This window comes from Protopterus annectens, chromosome 2.part2 (genome assembly GCF_019279795.1).
Source record: "Protopterus annectens isolate FY-2018-M chromosome 2.part2, PAN1.0, whole genome shotgun sequence".
NCBI lineage: Eukaryota > Metazoa > Chordata > Ceratodontiformes > Protopteridae > Protopterus > Protopterus annectens.
This window is the reverse complement of record NC_056730.1, coordinates 1,021,685,475-1,021,708,651: the sequence shown is the minus strand read 5'-3', so window position 1 is coordinate 1,021,708,651 and position 23,177 is coordinate 1,021,685,475. Positions and strand designations below refer to the sequence as shown.

Sequence of the window (23,177 nt, the reverse complement as noted above, 5' to 3'; positions counted from 1 at the left end):
TCTGCCCCTACCACGCCTAGATCTACCCCTAGACTGAGAATCAGAAGAAGGGTACGTCCACCCCTTAGTAGGCCAATTTCTACTAAACTTTGGAGGTTGTACCTGCAAAAAATCTTTAACAGTCTGCATAGACTTAGCCTTGTCTTCATTTTCTTTAAGACTGACTCCACAGGAGGACCAAACAAAACTTCAGACTGCAAAGGGGCATCCAGAATTCTAGACTTAACATGCTCAGACAAATTCTGATCCTTAAGCCAGGCGTGCCTACGAATAACAACCAGTGGCAGCCACCCTAGAAGAAGCCTGTAAAGCATCAAAACCACATTGTAAAGAGTGCTTACCCACCTGTTCAGAAACATGCACTAAATCCTGCAATTCTTTACACTCTATGCCCTCTGCCAAAGCATCCACTTTAGATCTTAGCTGAGAAAGGAGGAAATTCTGATACTTCAACATATGAAACTGGCAGTTCAAAGCTCTCATTGCTAAAGTAGAAGAGGTATACACCTTCTTACCCCATCTATCCAAAGCTCTAGCTTCCTTATCCAGAGGAACCGGATTCTTAACAACAGAGGCTCTAACACCCTTAGGCCCCTGACTAATAGTTTCTGGGAACGCCCTAGGACTCTTATACAGATATTTATGAGCCTCAGGCACCCTGTAATACCTGTCCGGTTTAACTGGGGCAGGAGGCACTGAATCTGGATTAAGGGAATCTTCCGAGAAAACATCTGAAACAACATCCAAAATCGGAGGTATAGCTAAGGGTCTATGCTGTGGTAAAAACAAGAACTCCCTAAGCCTCTTCCGGGAATCAGAGAAATCCTGTCCCTCCCACTTAAAATGCGCCCTCATGGAATGCAGAGTTTCTGAAAATGAAAAATCCTCTGGAGGAGAAGCAGAAGGAGTGGAATCCTCTGTATCAGAATTAGAATAAGGAGGGAAATCTTGAATGTCCTCAGTAGAAGACTCTGAATCATCTGAGGCCTGCTCCAAACTTTCCAACTCTGGCTCCATCCTGGGCCTCTTATCAGGAGGGGGCATAGAACCTCTAATTAAAGTAATCAAATCCTCTGCCATTTTAAGCATGTGCTTTTTAGGCACAGACCCTGAAGAACCAGAACTGACACCAGAGGAAGGCAAAACAGACCTGCCCTTAGAAGGAGCCTTAGAAACAGTAGCAGAAGGCCTAACCACCTTAGGCATAGAAGGGAGAATAGTAACCTGAGAGGCCCCTTCAGCCTGACCTGCCTCCTGAGAGGCCACATCTTGTAAAATCAAAGTTTCCCCCTGGGACTCAACAGAAACTTCAGCCGGATCCACCTGTTCAGCTGTAGCTGCTAAAGGTCCGGCGTCCGAAACAGACGAATCATCCTGCCTAGGCTTTAAAGATTTGTCTTTGCGCTTCTTAGTAGAAGCAGGCGTCGGAACATCCGACGGCATATTATAATTACACCTCTTGCCAAAGACTAACCTAGCGCAATCTAACCTCCGTTTTATAGTGCGCTTATTAAACCAACACAAAACCGACACCCGACTACGTCGTGCTCCGGTCCCAAACAAGGAATATAAAGCGAGTGGTAATCCCTATGCGGTATCTGTTTCCCACAAGAAATACAATTATTCACTTTTTCTGACATCCGGTAAGTAACTGAGGCAAGAAAAAACAAAAATATTCCCCAACGGGGTACTTAGCCCAACTTGGTATCGGTCTGAAACTCCGAAAACGAAAAATTTCAGAACGCCGAACGGCACTTGCAACGCTGCTTCTGCATCGGACAATGCAGCAAAAAAGACTGAGGATATGACGTCGGTCATGCGCATTTGTACCCTGACGTCAGATTAATGCGCCTTGACCGACGTCAGCCATATACTTTGGTATTCGGGCCGACTGGGACAGCGGACTACCCAAGTGTTAGGACTGCAGCAATGTGGAATGAAGAACATCGAAAAATTTCAGAACGCCGAACGGCACTTGCAACGCTGCTTCTGCATCGGACAATGCGGCAAAAAAGACTGAGGATATGACGTCGGTCATGCGCCTTTATACCCTGACGCTCTGATGTCAGATCTAGGCGCCCATGACCGACGTCAGCCTAATACTTTGGTATTCGGGCCGACCGAGGACAGCGGACTACCCATAAGTAAGGACTGCAGCAATGTGAGATGAAGAACATCTGTACTATATTCTTCGTGTTTCACTGTTGGTCATTACATCTGGGTTGAGTCCCAAAGCTATGGATGGAAGGCTGGAACTAAACAGCATTAGCAGCGGCTATGAGGCCCTGTAGAACTGCAGTGGCAAAGCCTGCCCTGGATTTAGAGTAGAGTGGCAGATGACAGTGCTTTGTAAAGGTGTGCACTGAACTCCAAGTAGCAGCCTCTAAAATGTCCTTGGTTGGTACCCCCTGAGAAAGGCTGCTGAAGTGGCTGCAGCTCTGGTTGAATGTGGCCTAATGCCCTTAGGCACTGGCTTGCCATGGTGTAAGTAGCAGAAATGAATGCAGTGGCCTATCCACTTTGAAATGGTCTGCTTTGAGAGAGCCTTTCCTTGTGATCCTGCAGCATATGTCTCTAGTAATTGCTCTGTCTTTCTGAAAACTCTGGTTCTGTCCAAGTAGAATCTAAGCTGTTTGTATACGTCCAAAGAATGCAGAATTCTCTCCCCCTTATTCTGTGGATTTGGATAAAAAGTTGGCAGATTAACAGTTTGGTTAAGAGCCACACTGGACACCACCTTAGGCATAAATGTTGGGTTTGTCCTCAGAAAGACCCTGTCTGGATAAAAATGATAAAAGGTTCCACAGCCATGAGTGCCTGTAGCTCTGAAACTCTTCTTGCAGAAGTTATTGCTAGGAGCAGAGCTGTTTTCCAAGATAAAAACTTTATATCAGCAGTAGCAGCTGGCTCAAAAGGAGGCAGAGTGAGTTTTTCCAAGACATAGTTGAGGTCCCATGCAGGCATTGGTGATCTCCTTGGAGGCCTTAAATTTTTGGCTCCTTTGAGGTACTGTTTTAATAAGGGATGAGAAAAGATTGGTGGCTCTATTGCAATGAGCCGAAATGGCAAAGGCATTTTCCAGCATAGAATTTTCTAGTACTAGACCTTCCGGCCTCCAAAATGGCATCCATCACAGCTTTACTGAGAGGTGTGTTTTGTATGACTACATTATCCGCCATGTTGCCAGGTTTAAAGTCCTGAGTTGGCTGTGCAGGATCCGATTGTTTTGCTGGGACAGTAGATTATGTATTTGAAGTAAGGTCCAAGCTGGGCATTGAGACAAGTTCTTTAGGATTGGAAACCAGTACTGGAGGGGCCAGTCTGGGGCAATCAGTATAATTTTTGGCTTTTCCTGTCGGACCTTTAGGAGTACCCTGGGGAGGAGAGGCAGAGGAGGAAAGGCATATACCGATAGGTTTTTCCAGCTGAAAGAGCGTCCACTTTCCATGCTTGTCTGTGATAAGTCCTTGTGCAGAATCTTTTTAGCTGGTAGTTGTGAGGGGAGCCAAATAGATCTATGTCCAGGCATCCCCATTTCCTTGTTATCATGCTGAAGACTTGTGGGTCCAGCTGCCACTCGTGGGTATCCATGAGGTTTCTGCTTAGTCTGCCAGAGTATTTTTCCTTCCTGGCAGGAATTGTGCCTGCAGATGTACTTGGTAAGTTAATGCTGTGTCCCACAAAGTCATGGCTAGTATGCAAAAGGGGCAAGAATGTGTGCCTCCCTGCTTGTTTATATACCACATGACCGTGGTGTTGTCTGTCTTTATCAGTAGTTGTCCCGGATGAAGTAGGTCCTTGAAGGCTGTCAGGACATTCTGAACAGCTAGCATCTCTTTTTGATTGCTATGTAGATGCATTTGGGTTGAGGACCATGTGCCCTGAATGCATCTTCCTACCATGTGGGCCCACCAGGCATAATCTGATGCATCTGTTGTTAGTGTCTGCCTGGCTGGGGGTAATGTGAATGGCTGTCCCTTGTTTTGGTGACAAGCCTTTGCCCACCAACGAAAGTCCTGTTGTAGGCAGGGAATAAGAGTAATCATTGTTTCCAGGCTGTGGCAATGTTGAGTCCAAACACTTTTTATGTACCATTAAAGTTTCCTCATATGCAGTCTTGCATATGGAATTAGTAGGATGCAGGATGCCGTGAAGCCCAAAGCCTGCAGAATTTTTTTTGCAGATAACTGGGCCTTTGTTGCCAATATTTTGAAATAGGTAGTCAAGTTGCCTTTGTTAGTCTGGCGTGAGATAAGCCATCTGGGCAGTTGTATTTAAGCTTGCACCCAGGAATATTATCTTTTGAGAGGGTACTAGTTTTGATTTATTTTCGCTGACTGTGTACCCTAGGCATGTTTGAAGTCTTTTCACAAACGCCAGATGCTGTAGAAGAATGTCCTTGTGTTCTGCTTGAATTAGACAGTCCAAGTAAGGATATATTTGAATACCTTTTTGTCTGCAGAATGCAATTACTGGTGCCAGGCACTTTGTAAAGACCCTGGGCGCAGTAGATAAGCCAAAGGGCAGTGCAGAGAATTGGTAAAGCACTGAGCCAGCCTTGAATATGAGGTATCTTCTGCATAACTGTCTGATTGGGACATGCAGGTATGCCTCTTTTAGGTCTAGAGCCACCAAGCGTTCTTGCCCAGCATGGGCAGAAGCTGCTGCAAAGTAATCATCTTGAATTTTGGTATATCCAGAATGTGTTCAGAATAGATAGGTCCACTATTGGTCTCCAGGTCTTGTCCTTTCTGGGTACCAAGAACAGTCTAGTAAAATCCTTGTACCTGCTCTTGCTCTGGTACTTGTTGAATGGCCCTCATGTCCATGAGGGTTGAGACTTGTTTTTGTGCCTCTGCCCATTGATTTTTGGCAGATCTGGCCAGCCGTTTGCCTTTGGCAGGGTATGGAAATGGAACTTGTACCCTTGTGACACAATATTTAGAACCCACTTGTCCTGGGTTATAACGTGCCAATTTTGAGAAAAAAGTGCTAGTTTTCCCCCTAAGGGCGCTGCCATGAGATAACTGCTTGGTGCAGGCAGGGGGAAGTCATTGGACTGTTTTCTGTATGGTTATTTGTCTTCTCCAACTTTGGAGGTAGAAGCACCCCATTGTTTTTATCTGCAGGAACCCTGCGCCTGGGATCTGCCTCTAGGACGTCTGGATCTGCCCCTTTGGAGGTCTGTCTGACGCAGGAAACAACCAATTATTTGTAGGCCAGTGTCTACTAAACCTAGGTGGCTTTACTTGTAAAAAAATCTGACAGTTTGCATAGATTTAGCTTTGTCCTCCATTTTCTTTAACACCTCATCTGCCTCAACACCGAACAAAGTATCATGCTGTAAAGGTGCATCTAATAATTTAACTTTGACATGATCAGGCAGATTTTGTTCTTTTAACCAAGCATGCCTCCTAATTACAGAACCGGTAACTGCGGCCCTGCAGGAGGCCTGCAAAGAATCAAAACCACACTGCAAAGTATGCTTTCCAACTTGTTCAGCTGCATGCAATAAATCCTGCATTTCCCTGTTTTCTGCACAGAGTTTAACAACATTTTCTGTTTAAGCAATGCCATGACATATGTTGCTGATATTTGAGCATATGAAACTGACAGTTTAAGGCCCTTATAGCCAAGGTTGCAGATGTGTAAACCTTTTTTCCTCATCTATACAGTGCCCTAGAATCTGTCAGAGGGGGTAGGGTTTTTTGCAGCGGAAGCCTCAACTCCTTTGGGACCCTGTGAAATAGTTTCTGGGTCTGCAGCAGGGTTTTTAAAAAGGAATTTATGAGAGTCAGGAACCCTGTAATATCCGTCAGGCTTAACAGGAGCTGGAGGTAAGGAGTCAGGGGTAAGACTAGACTCCGAAAACATATCCACAATATCACACAGGTGGATGACTAGTGGCCTGTGCTGAGGTAGTAAAAGGAAATCCCTGAGCCTCGTTTTAGATTCTAAAAAATCTTGGCTCTCCCAGTGGAAATGCTCCCGCATGGTATGCAAGGTTTCCCCAAAAGAATAGTCCTCTACAGGAGAAGCTGAAGCCATAGATTCTTCAGCATCAGAATCCTCATAGGGGGGAAAGAGAATATTCCTGATCATAAGAGGAATCAGAAGAAATAGAAACCTGATCTGATGATTCATAGTCAATATCTCTTGCCTAGGCTTATCAGGAGGGGGATGGGAACCCCTGATCAAGGTAATTTAGTCTTCGGTCATTTTGAGCATCGAGGCCTGTCCACATAGCTTTTGAGTTTGTTTCTTTGCTTTAGAAGGTGCTTTAGTCTTTGCAAGCTGAGGTTGGCTTAATGTTAAGATATTTAGGTCTGAAAACACCCCTCAGAAGCTGGTGCCTGCTCAGCGGCTCCGGACCCATCTGAAGGAATAGTATCAGAGGCTCCAATACCTTGAGTTTCCAGTGGCATGGTCGACTCCACGTGGGAGTCGGTAGCGGGCTGCGACTCTAAAGTAGCAGGCGTCAGGGACTACGAAAGCACCTCACTGAACCGGCGACTGGCATAGGAGAAATTTCGTCGGTTTTGGGCCTCTGTTGTCTCTCTCTCCCCTTTTCTTTGCGCTTTTTGTGACCTCCGGTAGTCTGATGGCTATCTGACGACATTTCTGGATAATTAAACCGGCGTCTAAAATAGTTTAAAGCAAAATCATACTGACGCTTAGTGCGTTGGTTAAATCTAGCACAAAACCGACAACCAGCAACGTTGTGATCAGGGTCTAGGCAAGGAATGCAGTAAGAATGAAAGTCCTTATGAGGTATTTGCTTTCCACAAGAAATACAATTATTAACTTTCTCTGACATCAGTCTGGAGCAAGAAAAAAAAGTTTCCCCAACGGGGTACTTAGCTTTATTGAAGACTTCGGATCTGAAACTCGAACACGAAAATCTCATGAGTCGGCCAACCAGCACTTGCTAACTGCTTCGAGCAACACGAGGCAAGAAAGACAAAAGAAAATGGCGTCGGCCGCATCTTTTATACCCCTAACGACCTGACGTCAGGGAAGGGGCGACAGCAGCCGACGCAGGACTTTGGAATTCAGGCCGACTGAGGGCAACCTGCCAGCAAGATTACCCAAATGCAATAACTGCAACAGTGAAACACGAAGAACATCATAAGTTTCAGAATCCCGATCAGAAGAATTAGAAGGAAAATCAGTTCTAGGTCTCAGAGGGAGAAGGGTGGCTTCCCCTGATTAGAGTAATAAGGTCTTCGGCCATTCTTATTTGTTTTTTAGGCATAGGGGCCTGACCATGAGGTCTGGGCATCAGTCTTCTAGGCGTGGATCGAGTCTTAAGCCTTGAAGAAGATGATGGCGGTGTAATATGCATGTCAGTAGGCCTGAATACACCCTCAGAAACTGGTGCCTGCACAGCGGCTCCGGTCCCACCCAAGATAGAGATCCGCGGGTTCCATAGTCGAAGCATCATCTCACGGCAGGCAGGACTTCAGATTCGCAGGCCTCTACTGAGACCCATTCGAAGTAGCAGGTATCAGGGGCTGCGAAAGCTCCTGAGTACTGGCAAACTGGCGACTAGCTTAACAGAAGCGTTGTCGGCAGCTTTGGACCTATGCAGTCTGTCTCAGTCTTTATCTTTGCGTTTTTTTCAGAATGTCAGTAGTCGGGTGGCTTACTGAAGCCATTTCTGGATAATTGAACCAAGTACCAAAATATTTAGATGCAAAAATGAACAGACGAATAGTTTGAGGTTTGAATAAGGCACAAACCCGACAGCGAGAGACGTCGTGGTCTGGGCCTAATCAAGGAATGCAGTACAAATTAAAATCTTTGAGGTATTTGCTTTCCACATGTAATACAACTGTTAACTTTTACTGACATCAATTTAAAGCAAGAAAAAGGATCCTCAATGGGGTACTTGGCTTTGTTGAAGACTTTGGTTCTGAAACTCAAAAACGAAAATTTCAGGAGTCGGCCGACCAGCACTTGCAAACTGCTTCTGCTTTGGGCACCGCACAGCCCAAAAGACTGATGTAATGGTGTCGGCTGCATGCTTTATACCCCTGACTACCTGACGTCATGGAAGATAAGACAGCAACCGATGCAGGACCCAAGAGTTTGATAATCAGGCCAACTGAGGGCTACCTGCCAGCAGATAACTGCAACAGTGAAACACGAAGAGCATTTGTCTCCTCCTGACCAGCAAAAGCAAACGTCGGGAAAAACAATTAAGAATAAAAAGAGTACCATGAATGAATGAGGTTCTAGCTGCCTGCCTCCTGGATGCTTCAATGTACATCTAGTATCAAGTCCTCTCATCAGTGAAAAAGTTAAGTAAGTAGGATGAGTCCACACAAATGTTTGGTAAAACGACATCAGACCACCACAGCTGGGAAATTACTTAAAGGAGCAGCAGACACAGAGAGCCTCTGCAAACAATAAAATTTAGTTCTGTATCAGAGTTGGAACCAGAGGAACAGAACTCTTCTGGGGGAGAAACTCTTGAGACGATCTCTGCCACTAAGCAGACATGAAGGAACTTGTCCTCACTGTTGCTTCCACTCTTGGAACCTCCTTGCCGAGTAGAAAAGTAAGAGTAGGGGTGAAAGTAAATTCCACCTATGCAGTGCATCTTGCTCCAACACCTGCTCCCAAAAGCACAAAGGAGGATTTCATGTACTATGTATACACACAAATATTTAAACCTTTTAATCCAGAAAACTTCTCATAATGGTATTCTTTAGAAAGCTTAGACAGAAACAAAAGGTTTTAGTCCTCTCGCAACACTAAGAGGAAAACCAACATTAATTCTCGACTAAACAGGGAAGGCAATTAAAAAGATTCCTCCTTAAGTGTACTCTATGTGCAAAACAATGGCTTATTTCTCCATGGACATTACCAGAATACGTTCAAAAATCAAGGAACAGAACTATAAAGAAAATAAAATATCTGAAATTTGACAGTGGAAGTATAAAGTGTAGGGAACAAATCAAACTCAGTAATTAAAATGGAGTAAGCTTTTTATAGTTTCAGCAACAAAAAAAACAGTAGGATGTATGGTAGATTATTTTAGAGTTAGTTTCCCCATAATGGACACGGCACAACACCTCAGCAAACAGACTGATACGGAAATCAGACTGCTTAACACAAATCAGTGAACAGAAGCCTAACTTTCAGCTACTTTTCACACCTCTTACCAATCGACTATAGCCTATATCTTTACAATCCCATCTCTAACCTTTTCAGGGAAATCAACTGATACAAGTACATCTAAGGACAATCTCGAGTACATCTATAAAACTATCTCCAAGATACAATTAAGGAAATCAATCATTTCCCCACTTCTCAACCCACTTTGATCAGTTACTCTTATTTCGGTTAACTTTCCAAGCCTAACACCTTGGAGACACTAGTAATGGGGATTTTATTTATTTACTTAATTTATTTTTTTACTAAAGAACATAAAGCAACTTACCACCAACCCAGTTTCTCAGCATCTGACTGAGATGCAGTGTAGCATTCATGTAAACATCCAGCTATCGACATCTGACAACCACAAAGATGCCAAAGACATACCTGTATTAAAAACAGCATAAATATAGATATTAAAACCAACAGTCCAATAGTGAATTAAAATGAAAATAAAGCAATGCAGAAACAACTAGTCATACAGCCTACGACCAAGTGTTGGGAGAATGCATACATTACAAATTTGTACACGAGATGCATCATAAACTCTAGAAAAATGAAAGTTATGTACTTAATACAATGAAGAGCTATCTCGGGCCCATGACAAGTGCACAGCAGTGTGAACTGCACTTACCGTAACAGCAGATGCTCGAATTCCTCACTGCTGAAGAGACGTCTTTTGCTATTTGGGTTATATCCTGCCCAGGTTACAACAGCCAGCCAGTTTTCCAAAAGCTCCGATTCCATCCCACACCTGCAATCTGTCTGCCGATTACAGGGAAATCAGCAGAGCGTAGAGAGTTAAGTAGTTTCTTGCCACACCAAGGGAAAGTAGCACTAAGGCTTCATAGGACCATCAATTAGCTGCAGAAGTCACTTCTAGCAAACAAGCCACCCTAGGGGAGCCCGTTCCACACACAAATTTTAGTGCATTTTTTTATTTACTAAATACTATCACTAATATTTATATCAGATGCTCTTGTCAACCTGCCGTTTTCAGAATACGGTTTATTACCAAATACTGGGGCTGACTTTGTGAGAAAAATATACTGCTTTGAGACCTTTTAGCTGAAGTTTTAAAATGGATCTGGAAGCATCTTTTTACTATTTCATTTCTCCCATTGCGGTCCTAATGAAAAAGATGTGAATAGTTTTTAGTGTGCTGTTTGATTTTCACTGTAACCACACCCAGAAAATGAAGTTATGGTAGGTATTGAGCAACAATATACATGCAAAGCATTATGGGCAGTCAGAATCAGCTCGCCTCATTAGTGGGCCTACATTTTAATTACAATGTGGTTACACAATGCAGCAGTGAAAATGGCAAACATTCACTTTTGCCTGGAACAGAAGGGAGTCAAGCACAATGACTTCTGGAGTCCTAAATCCTCCAAATGACCCTGGGGTATTAATGGAAAGGTTAGAAAAGTACACTGGAATATTGATGTCCAAAGAAAAGAAAAACATGTAGGAAAACCTGTAAAACTGGAGTCATGCAGCAGAATTTTGTCAATTGTCTATTGCGACTGGATGCAAAAAAAGTCGCAACTGTGTTCTCCCACAGTTGGATCAATTCCTGACACTCCATTCAGTTCCCATTCATGAGGGTCTGGTCCTGGTCCACCTCTGCTTGTCTCTCACAAAAACATATGCAAAGATGCCTGTAAAGCTATAATCCCAAGTTAGCATGGATAGTTCACACAGAGGGTAAGATCTAACCCCCCCCCCCCCAAAACCTGGTTTATGTAGCACATCACATTGTTGTTGCCTGTAAACACTAATGGTCCGAGGAACCACAGATGATTAAAAAATGCTCTCAATTCTGCCAAAGTGCCAACATCTCTTTTACTCTGCACTTTGTTCCCAAAGCAATGTCTGAGGCATCTGTACAGACTGCTGTGAGGGAAAAATGGGAGACCAAAACTTTAATAAACTGGTCTTTCCAAAGAATTTCCCTTCTCACAAACCAAAAACAGGAATGCAGAACCATATAAATTTTAGGTAGCAATGAATTAAGTGGAGTATGCTGCGGTAGCATTGTCGCCTCACAGCAAGACGTTGTTGCATTCGATTCTCAGCTACAGCGTCTTCTGTGTGGAGGCATGCGTGAATGGGCATGACTTCGTTGAAGGTTGTGCGTCAGGGCTGGTAACTCTGCATGTAAAAATCCACTACCAAAACATTAGCAGACTGGAGTTCCGCTGTGGCGACCCCTAACCGGGATAAGCCGAAAGACACAACAACACTGCCAGAGGAATCGTGACAATCTTAGATGCCCATGAGATCTAGAATTATAAAAACTTCCCTTCCTGAGATAGTAGTCTGATAAGAGAAACTCAGGAAAAGATCTAAAAGGCCAAGTTTTCCATGGAAGAAAAGCTCTATGAAATAAAGTATTGAGGAAACGCCACAGGAAAACAATCCTGAGAAAGTTTATGTTCTCCTGGAATATCAGTTTTTGTCAGATCTCCAAAGCAAGTAAGATTCCTGACACCTTGAAAGAGAGACTGCAAAGATAAACAAGTTGTCTAAATAAGAAAAAAATGTGAATGTTTTTAGTCTGCAGTGAGCTATCAACAGAGAAACTTTGTGAATAGTACACTTGGAGCAGCAGATAGTTCCCTGCATTAATTTTTGGACTAAGTGTGCGATCCAATAACAGAAAACCTTAAAACCTGAAGTTATAGAACTGTGACAAGCATCTTTTAAATGCTAAGTCAACGGAAAAATCAAATGGGGAATGAGAGGCAATAAGTTGAGAACATTCTAAACTAGAGCACCATCACAAACTGGTCTAGAAAGGACATGCACAGATACGACCTCCATGCATCATCTTTGGCACCATAAACCTTTTTGAACAAAACTCGTCTAGAGGAATTAAATCTGATGGATTAGCATTGAGAAGGGGAGGACTCCCATTATCACCTGTATGTGATTAGTCACTTTTAGAACCCAGCTGTCTGAAATTGCTGTCAAAGACAGAAACTAAGGTTCAGATTTTTGGGAGGGAGGTATGTCAGCATGGAAGAGGTTGAAGATGGGCTTGCAAGACTGTCCCTTTGTGGGGGGGGAGCACTTTTTTTGGCACACTGCCATTGCTTTTTAGAAGTTTCTATTTAGTTTTTTTTTCTAATAGGCTGTAGACGTAGCATGAAAACCCCTTGATACACTCAGGGAAGGCTGGAAAAAAAGTGACGTATCCCCCAGATCACCTCTCTAGCTAGAGGAGGATTCAGTTTCAGCTTCAACCAACCAAACCTCCTCAACTGTTCCAGAGGCAGGCAGCCTTGGAAGGGGCATCATCTAAATTTTAAGCACATTTCAAAGAATGAGTTGCCACTTAAGCACACAAAGAACTGGATTACACAATGCTGTTCTTTCCTCAGAAGGGAAAGAGGCCATAAAGTTAAGTGTTCTCAAAAGAAGCAAGCATAAACTTAAACATATAAATGAAAATTCTAAAGTAATTCACAAACCACCGCCGTCAAATTCTTCCCAACCCTCTTCAGAAGGTGTGGGAGTAGCATTAACCAGATTAACAAAAATAAATTGATTTTTGTTCTGATCTGGAGGTGAAATATAAAACTTGTAAGAGTGATGAACTTTATACAATCTGCTTTCTTGTTGGGGGGGGGGGGTCCAGCAGCTCAACAGGCAAGTTAAAGGCTATGACAAATACATAGTTTAATACTGGAAGAACTTCAGGAACTGGTGTCAAGTTCAGGAAATAATAGTTGCAGCAAACCTTTCTGGAAATGGTTTTGAAAGAAAACTTTCAAAAAGACACTCCCAAAGCCACATTATTCCCAAAATCAGAATAAAAAACTTGAGGTGAAAAAAAAAAAGAGACAAAATTGCCTATTCATAAACATTTTGTGGCTCAAAATCTTGAATCTATTCAGAAAATGAAGGCCTCTTCTCTACCAGAAACAGCAGCACTGGAAGGGTCTACAGCCTGTACTAAACCAAAAGCTTAGCAAAATAAATCACTCCGGTCTAAAGTAAGACAGTAAGACAACAGAAAATGTATATCTAAAATTTTTCATCTTTTTGCTAGGAATTTCTAAGGAAGAAAACCCACTTTTGCCAGGAGGTATTCCTTGCACAGTCTCCAAGGACATAATAAAGTGGTTCTCAGCTGCCCAAGGGCACTGCAGCAGCCACAAATGGCGTGTAACCCATGGACTACAGTGGCTGTAGCACCTACATCAGAGGCAGCCATGGAAAAAGATGACTAGTCTGAGGAAACAAACAGCCACAGCAGAGTCACCCATCTGCAGCTGAAGCACTTTAGCAGCTTGCTGTGGTGGCAAAGGCTACTTTCTTCTTTGTGTTGCCATAAGGAAGAAAGTACAGTTGTGTACACTTGCCATAAATGTAGATGTTACAGTGTACTCACTGTTGCAGTCATCACATTTGGGTTAATTCCCAAAGCTGAGGATGAGTGGAGGCAGTCAAGAAGCATTATGGCTGGCAAGCAGGCCCTGTAAGACTGCTGTGGCAAATCCAGCTCTGGATTTAGAAAAGATAGGCAAGTGGTAATGCTTGGTAAAGGTGTGTACAGAGCTCCAGGTTGCAGTTTACAGGGTTGTCCCTGGTATGGATTCCCCTGAGAAATGCTGTAGAGGTTGATGTAGCCCTAGTGGAATGCGTTCTGATCCCCTGTGGGGTAGGTTTCCCATAGTGTTTGTAGCAGAAATGGATGCAGTGTGCTATCCATTTAGAAATGGTTTGCTTTGAAATGGCCTTGCTCTCTGCCCCTGTGGTAAGAAAGGTTTAGTCCTATCCAGATAGAACCTAAACTGCCTGTGCACATCCAGGGACTGCAGAATCCTTTCCCCTTTATTCTGAAGATTAGGGAAAAAAGGTTGCCAAATGAATGGATTGGTTTAAAGCCACACTAGTCAACACCTTGGGCAAAAATGAAGGGTTAGTCCTGAGGGAAACACTGTCCACCTGGAAGATAAAGGGTTCCACGGCCATAAGAGCCTGCAATTCAGACACTCTTCTTGCTGAAGTGATGGCGAGAAGTTTTTCCAATACAAAGTCAAGGTTCCAGGCTGGAGTCGGAGCCCTCCTTGGGGGTCTTACATTTTTGAAATTCTCAGGAACTGGTTGACCAGAGGAAGAGAGGAAAGGGGTAGCTCAGTATTATAATGTGCTGAGATGGCAGAGGCGCGAATCTTAACTGAGAGCACCCCAGCACTACCAGGTTATACCTCATACCATGCTTTTCGGTCCCAAAACTTGGACCGAACCACAAAAGGAGGGGAGTATCAATATTCAAAGATACCCACACCTCCAGGTTGGTGGCAAAGCACGAAGCATCAGAGACTATCCATGTGCAACTAACAGTTGGTAAAACTGCCTTCCAGTTTATAGCCTGCTACAGACCACCCTCCCAAACCCAGGAACCCCACTCGGCCTTCCTGAGAACACTGGAAAATATGAAGGTCTCTCCAAACACCATTATATTGGGCGACTTCAACTACCCAAACATAGACTGGGAGCATTACTCTAGCTCCAACACCCTAGCCCAAAGGTTCCTAGAATTTATAAACTCAAATGCTATGGAACTTTTAGTTATGTACTTACCATAACTTTAGATGTTTGGGATCCATCTCGCCTACATTCAATACTGATGGGCTCGGAGCCGATCCCTCGGCTCCGACTCTGCACGCTATGCTATAGAGCGAGGCCTCTTATTGGCTGAGCTATTTCTTATCCCAGGATGCACCACCACTAATCCCCCAGATCTTGTTTGTCCACATTCATGCACACATGCACAACTTGTTTATATAACATTGTCAGATGTTTCAAGATGAAACAACAGGATTCAGACCTTCTGATATCCTCTGATCTCCAAGGAAGGGGGAAGGAGGGTGGGTTATTGGGAATGTAGGCGAGATGGATCCCAAACATCTAAAGTTATGGTAAGTACATAAAGTACAGTTTTGTACCTACCATAAATGTAGATGTCCGAACAGGATAGCATCTGCAGTCCAAACAAATGGGTTGTCCTGTCGTCAGGCAGCCCTTCGGTCGGCCGGATTCCAAAGTCTGGGTCTGGCCTCGGCTGGTGTCGCACTTCACCAGACGTCATCTCTGCTGGTCTTCGGGTATAAAGGCATCAGCCGACGCCATTTTCCTCAGTGTTTCTTGCCCCAGATGCCAGTTGCCTCTTGGAAAACTAAATTTTGGATAAATGCCAATGTTTCCAAAAAAATAGTAGGCAAACACCAAAAAATAAGCATGTATGTACATATATACAAACAAATACACCATAAGAGTTCCCCCCTAGCTAGCTATTAGGAGGGTAAATACCCTAGGAGTACCACAGAGGGGAAGGAGGGTGGGTAATCCTGACTGCAGATGCTATCCTGTTCGGACATCTACATTTATGGTAGGTACAAAACTGTACTATGTCCTTCAAGGATGCATCTGCAGTCCTAACAAATGGGTAGAATACCATAGCCAAACTAGGCGAGGAGGAAGAAGAATTATGGTGTAGTTAGGATCCCTTGCAATACAGCAGTGGCAAACCCTGCTCGGGATCTAGAGTATAGAGGTAAGTTGTAATGCTTGGCAAATGTATGCACGGAGGTCCAAGTAGCCGCCTCAATAATGTCCTTGGTAGCCACTCCTCGTAAGAAAGCTGTGGTAGTGGCTGTAGCCCTTGTAGAGTGAGGTCTTAAGTTCTGTGGAATTTGCTTTCCATGGTAGGAGTAACAGAATCTTATGCAATTTCCTATCCACTTGGAGATTGTCTGTTTGGAAATTGCTTTTCCCTCCCTTCCTGTCGCATAAGCTACTAAAAGCTGGTCAGTTTTTCTATTGCCCTTGGTCCTGTCCAGGTAGTAGCGCAACTGTCTATGTACATCCAAGGTATGCAGCAGTCTTTCCCCCCTGTTCTGTGGATTGGGAAAGAAGGTAGGTAGGTGGATTGCCTGGTTTAGAGACACTCTGGATACCACCTTAGGCATAAATGTAGGATTAGTTCTCATGGACACCATCTTGATGGAAGATTAGGAAGGGTTGTACTGCCATTAAGGCCTGTAGTTCCGAAACCCTTCTTGCTGAAGTAATTGCCAGTAGGAAAGCAGTTTTCCATGATAGGTGTTGAAGATCTGCTGTTGCTGCTGGTTCAAATGGAGGGAGTGTCAATTTTTCTAGCACAAAGTTCAAGTCCCATGCTGGTAATGGTGGTTTCCTAGGAGGTTTTACATTCTTGATTCCTCTGAGGAACTGCCTGAGTAGAGGATGTGAGAAGACAGGGGGATCGAAGCTGTATTCTGCAGAAATAGCTGATGCTTGTATCTTGGAGGAATAGGACAGGCCTGTATGGAGAAGCTCTGCCAAGTACTCCAGGATGTTAGCAATATCTATCTTTGACACATCTTTTCCTCTTTCAGTACTCCAAATGACAAACCTTTTCCATTTTCCTGCATAGTTCCTTCTTGTTGAAGGTCTGCGGGCCTCAAGGATAATGTCTTTAACCCTTTGGGATAAATCTGGGTTAGTTGCTGTTATGTGATGTTCCAGGCAGTCAGTTGCACAGATTTAGGTTTGGATGCATGATGTTGTAGTCGTTCTGAGTTAACATCAAAGGCATCAGGGGTAGTGTCCACGTTCTCCCCCGAGACATGCTCCTCAGCAATGGATACCAGTGTTGTCTTGGCCAATTTGGAGCTATCAGAATTATCCTTGGACATTCCTCTTTGATTTTCAGTAGTACCTTGTGCATCAAAGGAAGAGGTGGAAATGCATATGCTGTCAGGCCTTTCCAACTGAAGGATAGAGAGTCCACCTTCCATGCAAGTGGGTGGTATGTCCTTGTGCAGAATTTCTTGAGCTGGTGATTGAGTGGGGATGCGAATAGGTCTATTTGTGGCATTCCCCATTTCTTTGTGATGGCCTTGAAAATGTCCGGGGGTGTAGCATCCATTCGTGAGCATCCGAGGTAGTTCTGCTTAACATGTCTGCTAGGATGTTTTCTTTTCCCGGTACAAATATTGCCTGTAACTGGATGCTGTAGCTCAGAGCCATATTCCAAAGGTCCAGAGTCATTCTGCATAGGGGGTATGAATGAGTGCCTCCCTGTTTGTTGATGTACCACATGACTGTGGTGTTGTCTGTCCTTATCATTAAATGGCCTTCTTTGAGGAATGGTCTGAAATTCTGGATTGCTAGTTTTACTGCCAGCATTTCTTTTTGATTTATGTGCAGGTGCAGCTGGTCTGGAGTCCATAATCCTTGTATGCATTTGTCCAGCATGTGTGCCCCCCAACCTAGGTCTGAGGCGTCCGTTGTGATGGTTTGGCTTGCTTGAAAGTTGTGGAAGGGCAAGCCTGGGTTTGACTGGCATGCTTGAGCCCACCATAGGAACTCTTGTTTCAGGCATGGGATTAGTGGTATTTCGGTTTCTAAGCTGTGCTTGTGTTGAGACCATAAATTCTTTAGGTACCACTGTAGCTTTCTCATATGCAGTCTGGCATGGGGGACCAGGATTATGCATGATGCCATGAAGCCCAAGGCCTGCAGTACTTTCCTTGCTGTTAGTTTGTTCTGCTTTGTTAATGCCAAGAAGTAAAGAGGGAGTTGTTCTTGTTTTTCTGCAGTTAGGAATGCCATCCGTTTTACTGTGTCCAATTCCGCACCCAAGAATGTTCTTGTTTGGGATGGTATCAGTCTTGACTTTTTTAAATTGACTGTGTATCCCAGGGCTTGTAGTAAGCAAATGACTCTTTGTAAGTCTTTTGTCAGCTTGCTTTTGTTGTCCGCTTGTATCAGGCAGTCGTCCGGGTATGGATAAATTTGGATTCCCTGTAGCCTGCAATGAGCGATTACTGATGCCAGGCATTTTGTGAATACTCTGGGCGCAGTAGATAAGCCAAAGGGCAATGCTGAGAATTGATAATGCTCTGATCCTGCAAGAAATCTGAGGTATCTTCTGCAATTTGGTCGTATGGGGATGTGCAGGTATGCCTCCTTGAGATCTAGAGTTACCAGCCAACACTCCTTGCCCAGCATGGGAAGAAGTTGCTGTAGGGTCAGCATTTTGAATTTTGGGACAATGATGAATGTGTTTAAGGCGGACAGGTCGAGAATAGGTCTCCAACTTTTCTCTTTTCTTGGTACTAGGAAGAGTCTGGAGTAGAATCCTTTGCCCTGTTTTGTTGGTGGTACTCTTTCCACAGCTCTCATCTTTGTTAATTGAGCTATCTGCTTTAGAGCTTCTGTTTTCTGATTTTGAGGTAGGTTTGGCATTCCTCTTTTTACTGGTAAGGTGTGGAAGTGAAACCTGTAGCCTTGGTCTATGGTCTGCAAAATCCACTTGTCTTTTGTGATAGTGCCAATTTTTTGAAAATAAGGCTAACTTTCCGCCTAAGGGTGCTGCTATTTGTTCCCTGGTAGGCGGTGTCAGAGCCAAGTCACTGTGATTGTCCTGTTGCAGTGGCAGTGGTTGTGTCTGTGCCTCGCTGGTTATTGCCTTGCCACTGGCGTCCTCTGTAGGCACCTCCTCTGGATTGATTTCTGCCTCTGGAACGTCTATTCCTGCCTCTCTGAGATTTAGAGGAGTCTGGAAAGGACCAATTTTGGAAGGCCAGTTCCTGCTAAACCTTGGGGCTGAACCTGTAAGAAATCCTTAACTGTTTGTACAGATTTTGCCTTCTCTTCCATTTTCTTCATTACTTGCTGAGCAGGAGAACCAAATAGACTGGCCTTATCCATAGGAGCATCTAACAGCTTTGTTTTAACATGATCCGGCAAGACCTGTTCTTTCAACCATGCATGCCTTCTTATAACTGTGCCAGTCATGGCTGATCTAAATGAAGCCTCCAGTGCATCATAGCCACATTTTAAAGAATGGTTACTAACCTGCTGAATGTTATTCACCATTTCTAAAACATATTTCTTATCTAAGGAGTCATCAGAGGACAATTTCTTAGTTAAATGATCAAGCAAACTCTTGGTATTGGATCATATGAAACTGACAGTTCAAAGCTCTAGCTGAGAGAGTAGCAGAGGTGTAAACTTTTTTACCCCATCTCTCTAAGGACCTGGATTCCCTTTCAGAAGGGAGGGTTTTTTTTGCTGAGGTCGAAGCTACTGCCTTAGGCCCCTGGGAGATAGTCTCAGGATCTGCAAGTGGGGCCTTGTATAGGTAGTGATGAGTGTCCGGTACCCTGTAAAACCTATCTGGTTTGGCAGGGGCTGGAGGTAAAGTATCAGGAGCAGTGCAAACATCATTAAATGCATCATCCACAACAGGCAGAACAGGAGGTATAGCTAAGGGCCTATGTTGCGGTAAGTGTAGAAAGGTCCTAAGCCTTTTTCTTGAATCTGAGAAATCTTGTCCCTGCCATTGGAATTGCTCTCTCATGGCATGTAAGGTTTCCCCAAAGGAAACTTCCTCTGGTGGAGAGGCAGATGGAATAGATTCTTCAGCATCAGAATCTTCATAAGTAGAAAAAGGAGCCTCTGGATGGGTCTGTAATGTCTGAGTCATCAGAGGAATCATCTGAGGACACTGGCTCTGGGGGCTCTGCTCTAGGTCTCTTTTCTGGAGGCTGAGAGGCCCTGTCTGGGTGAGATTGGGATCCACTAATTAAAGAGATGAGATCCTCTGCCAGAGTAAGCATTTGAGAACTGGAACTGGGCCTGTGTGAGGGGGGCTTAACAGGCACTGATTTAGCAGTTTTGGCTGCTTTAGCCCTGGCAAAGGCCTTAATAGACATGGCTGCAGGAGGCCTAGCAGCACCACGTGCTGGGGTAGAGACATCCAAAGGGATGGTGTCTGATAATTCTATAGGAACCACATTAGTAGGCAAAACTTCAGAGGCCGATTCAACTAGGGTAGCAGGAGCCTCGGTAGTAGTCATGGATTCGGCTGAAGATTGACCCGTTTGCTCGGTTTCGGCCGAAACAGAGACACTCGCGGTTTGCTTAACCGTGGTTTCGGCCGAAACCGCGGACCGCGAGTGTCGGTCTTTTTCTTTGCGATTTTTAACCATTTGAGAAGTCGGAGGATCCGACGGCATAATGTACGCAAAATCTGAGCCGAAAAACTGTTCAGCAAACTCCGACCGGCGTTAGCGTTCGTCGGTTGAAGGAAGCACAGGCTAAACAGGCTGCTACGTCGTGGTCTGGGCCTAAACAAGGTAAGCAGTAAGAGTGGAAATCTTTATGAGGTATTTGTTTCCCACAAGTTAAACAGTTATTTACTTTTTCTGACATCGGCTGAGGCAAGAAAGAGTCCCCAACGGGGTACTTGGCTTTTTAGAAGTCTTCGAAGTAGTATTCGGTAGTAGTAATCTCTGGATCTGACCGACCGGCACTTGCGAACAGCTTCTGCTTCGGGTGCCACGCGGCAAGAAAGACTGAGGAAAATGGCGTCGGCTGATGCCTTTATACCCGAAGACCAGCAGAGATGACGTTGGGTGAAGTGCGACACCAGCCGAGGCCTGACCCAGACTTTGGAATCCGGCCAACCGAAGGGCTGCCTGACGACAGGACAACCCATTTGTTAGGACTGCAGATGCATCCTTGAAGGACATCTAAAAGATGTTATGTGATCCTATCTCGCCTACATTCAATACTGATGGGACAGCGTCCATAGCACCTAAATCCTGGGTGGCTCATTGGAAAACACTCCTGAGCACTGTGGAACCAAATGAAGCTCGTCCTCTAGATGCCACATCCAATTTGTAGTGGGAAATGAAAGCGTGCGGGGAAGACCATGTAGCCGCAGCACAAATGTCACTAATGGCAAGCTTAGAATGAAATGCTATAGAAGTAGCCATAGCTCTTGTAGAATGAGCTTTGACAGAGGTGGTAAGCTCTTTATTAGAATAAGAATAAGCTTGAGTAATACAGTCCCTGATCCATTTGGCAATAGTGACCTTTGTGACGGCTTTGCCTAATTTATTGTCCGCAAAGGATACAAACAACTGATCTGTTTTCCTTGTTTGTTTGGTCCTATCTAAATAAAAACGCAACTGCCTCTGAACATCTAGTGTGTGGAATATGAATTCCGCTGTGTTAGAATACTTCGGAAGGAAGACTGGAAGTTCTAATGACTGTTGTAGGCAGAAACTGGAACACACTTTAGGGACAAAGGATGGATTTGGCCTGAGAGATACTCTGTCTTTGTGAAAAACCAAGTACGGAGGTTTTACAGACAAAGCTTGAAGCTCTGAAACCCTTCTGGCAGAAGTAATCGCCACCAGAAAGGCAGTTTTCCACGATAGAAATTTTAAATCACATGTCGCTGCCGGTTCGAAGGGGGAGGAAGTTAAGGCGCGTAACACCACATCGAGATCCCATGGAGGAGCAGGATGAGAAAGATGAGAAATCGGAGGTCTTAAAAGCGCAGCACCTTTCAAGAAGGTCTTACACAATCTGTTGCTCATTAAAGGTGGGTTTATAGATTCGTGAAAATTGGAAATAGCTGCCAATTGAACCTTGATGGTAGAGACAGAAGAGCCTTGATTGAAGAGAGAAGTTAGAAATTTCAGTACTTCTGATACAGGAATGGTGATGGGGTCCAGACCCCGGAGTTGAGCCCAAATAGCAAATCTTTTCCATTTGCTAGAATACAATTTCTTTGTAGCAGACTTGTGGGCTGAAGATAAAACGTGTACCACTTCTGGATCCAAGGTATGACTCCTGACTATAATCGGAAGAGGAGGAGCCAGGCTGTCAATTTTAAGGTGTGCAGGGACTGGTGGAATAGTCCCGACTGATGAACCAATAGGTCTGGGATCTGATCCAGGAACCATGGACCTTCCAGAGCATATTTCCGGAGATATATATATATATATATATATATATATATATATATATATATATACACACACACACACACACAAACACACAAGTATATACAAACAAATACACCATAATAGATTCCCCCAGCTAGCTAAAAGAGGGGTAAACACCCCAGGAATACCACAGAGGGGTAGGAGGGAGGGTAAACCTGACTGCAGATGCATACCTATCGGACATCTACATTTATGGTAGGTACAAAACTGTACTATGTCCTTCAAGGATGCATCTGCAGTCATAACATATGGGTAGAATACCATAGCTAATCTGGGGGAGGAGGCACTAAGAAAAGGATGGTGTAGTTAAGATCCCCTGCAGGACTGCAGTGGCAAAGCCTGCTCTGGATCTGGAGTATAAAGGTAGATTGTAATGTTTGGTAAATGTATGCACGGAGCTCCAGGTAGCAGCTTCTAAAATGTCCTTGGTAGCCACCCCTCGTAGGAAGGCTGTAGTGGTGGCCGTGGCCCTTGTGGAATGAGGCCTGATGTTTGCAGGAACTGACTTTCCATGAAAGGAGTAACAAAATCGAATGCAATTTCCTATCCATTTTGAAATTGTCTGTTTGGAAATTGCTTTTCCTTGCACCCCAGCAGCATATGCTACCAATAGTTGGTCAGTTTTTCTGCTACTTTTAGTCCTGTCCAAGTAGTAGCGTAGTTGTCTGTGTATATCCAGGGTATGCAGAAGTTTTTCCCCTCTATTCTGTGGATTTGGGAAGAACGTAGGCAAGTGAATAGCTTGCTTCAAGGATACCCTAGATACCACCTTTGGCATAAAAGTAGGATTAGTTCTTAGTGTAACTCTGTCCTGATGGAAGATAAGAAATGGCTGTACTGCCATTAATGCTTGTAACTCAGATACTCTTCTTGCTGAAGTTATTGCCAGAAGGAATGCAGTTTTCCAAGACAGAAACTGGAGATCCGCTGATGCTGCTGGTTCAAAGGGAGGAAGTGTTAGTTTCTCCAAGACAAAGTTGAGATCCCAAGCAGGTAAAGGGGGTTTTCTTGGGGGTTTGATATTTTTGATCCCTCTCAGAAATTGCTTGAGTAGAGGGTGTGAGAAGATAGGTGGATCCAAATTGTATTCAGCTGAAATTGCTGAGGCATGAATCTTAATGGAAGAATAGGAAAGGCCATTGTGGAACAGTTCTGCTAAGTATTCCAGAATATGTCTCATGTCTGCCACTG

General features: G+C 44.1%; 1 protein-coding gene across 2 annotated transcripts in view; it reads right to left on the bottom strand.

Annotated features, from left to right (window-relative positions):
- Positions 1–23,177, bottom strand: part of SPIN1 (spindlin 1) — a 1,077,469-nt gene that overhangs the window by 896,010 nt on the left and 158,282 nt on the right. For both annotated transcript variants that reach the window (XM_044064286.1, XM_044064285.1), the window contains exon 2: positions 9,449–9,549. The gene's annotated coding sequence lies outside the window, so the exon portion shown is untranslated. The remainder of the gene's footprint in view (positions 1–9,448; positions 9,550–23,177) is intronic.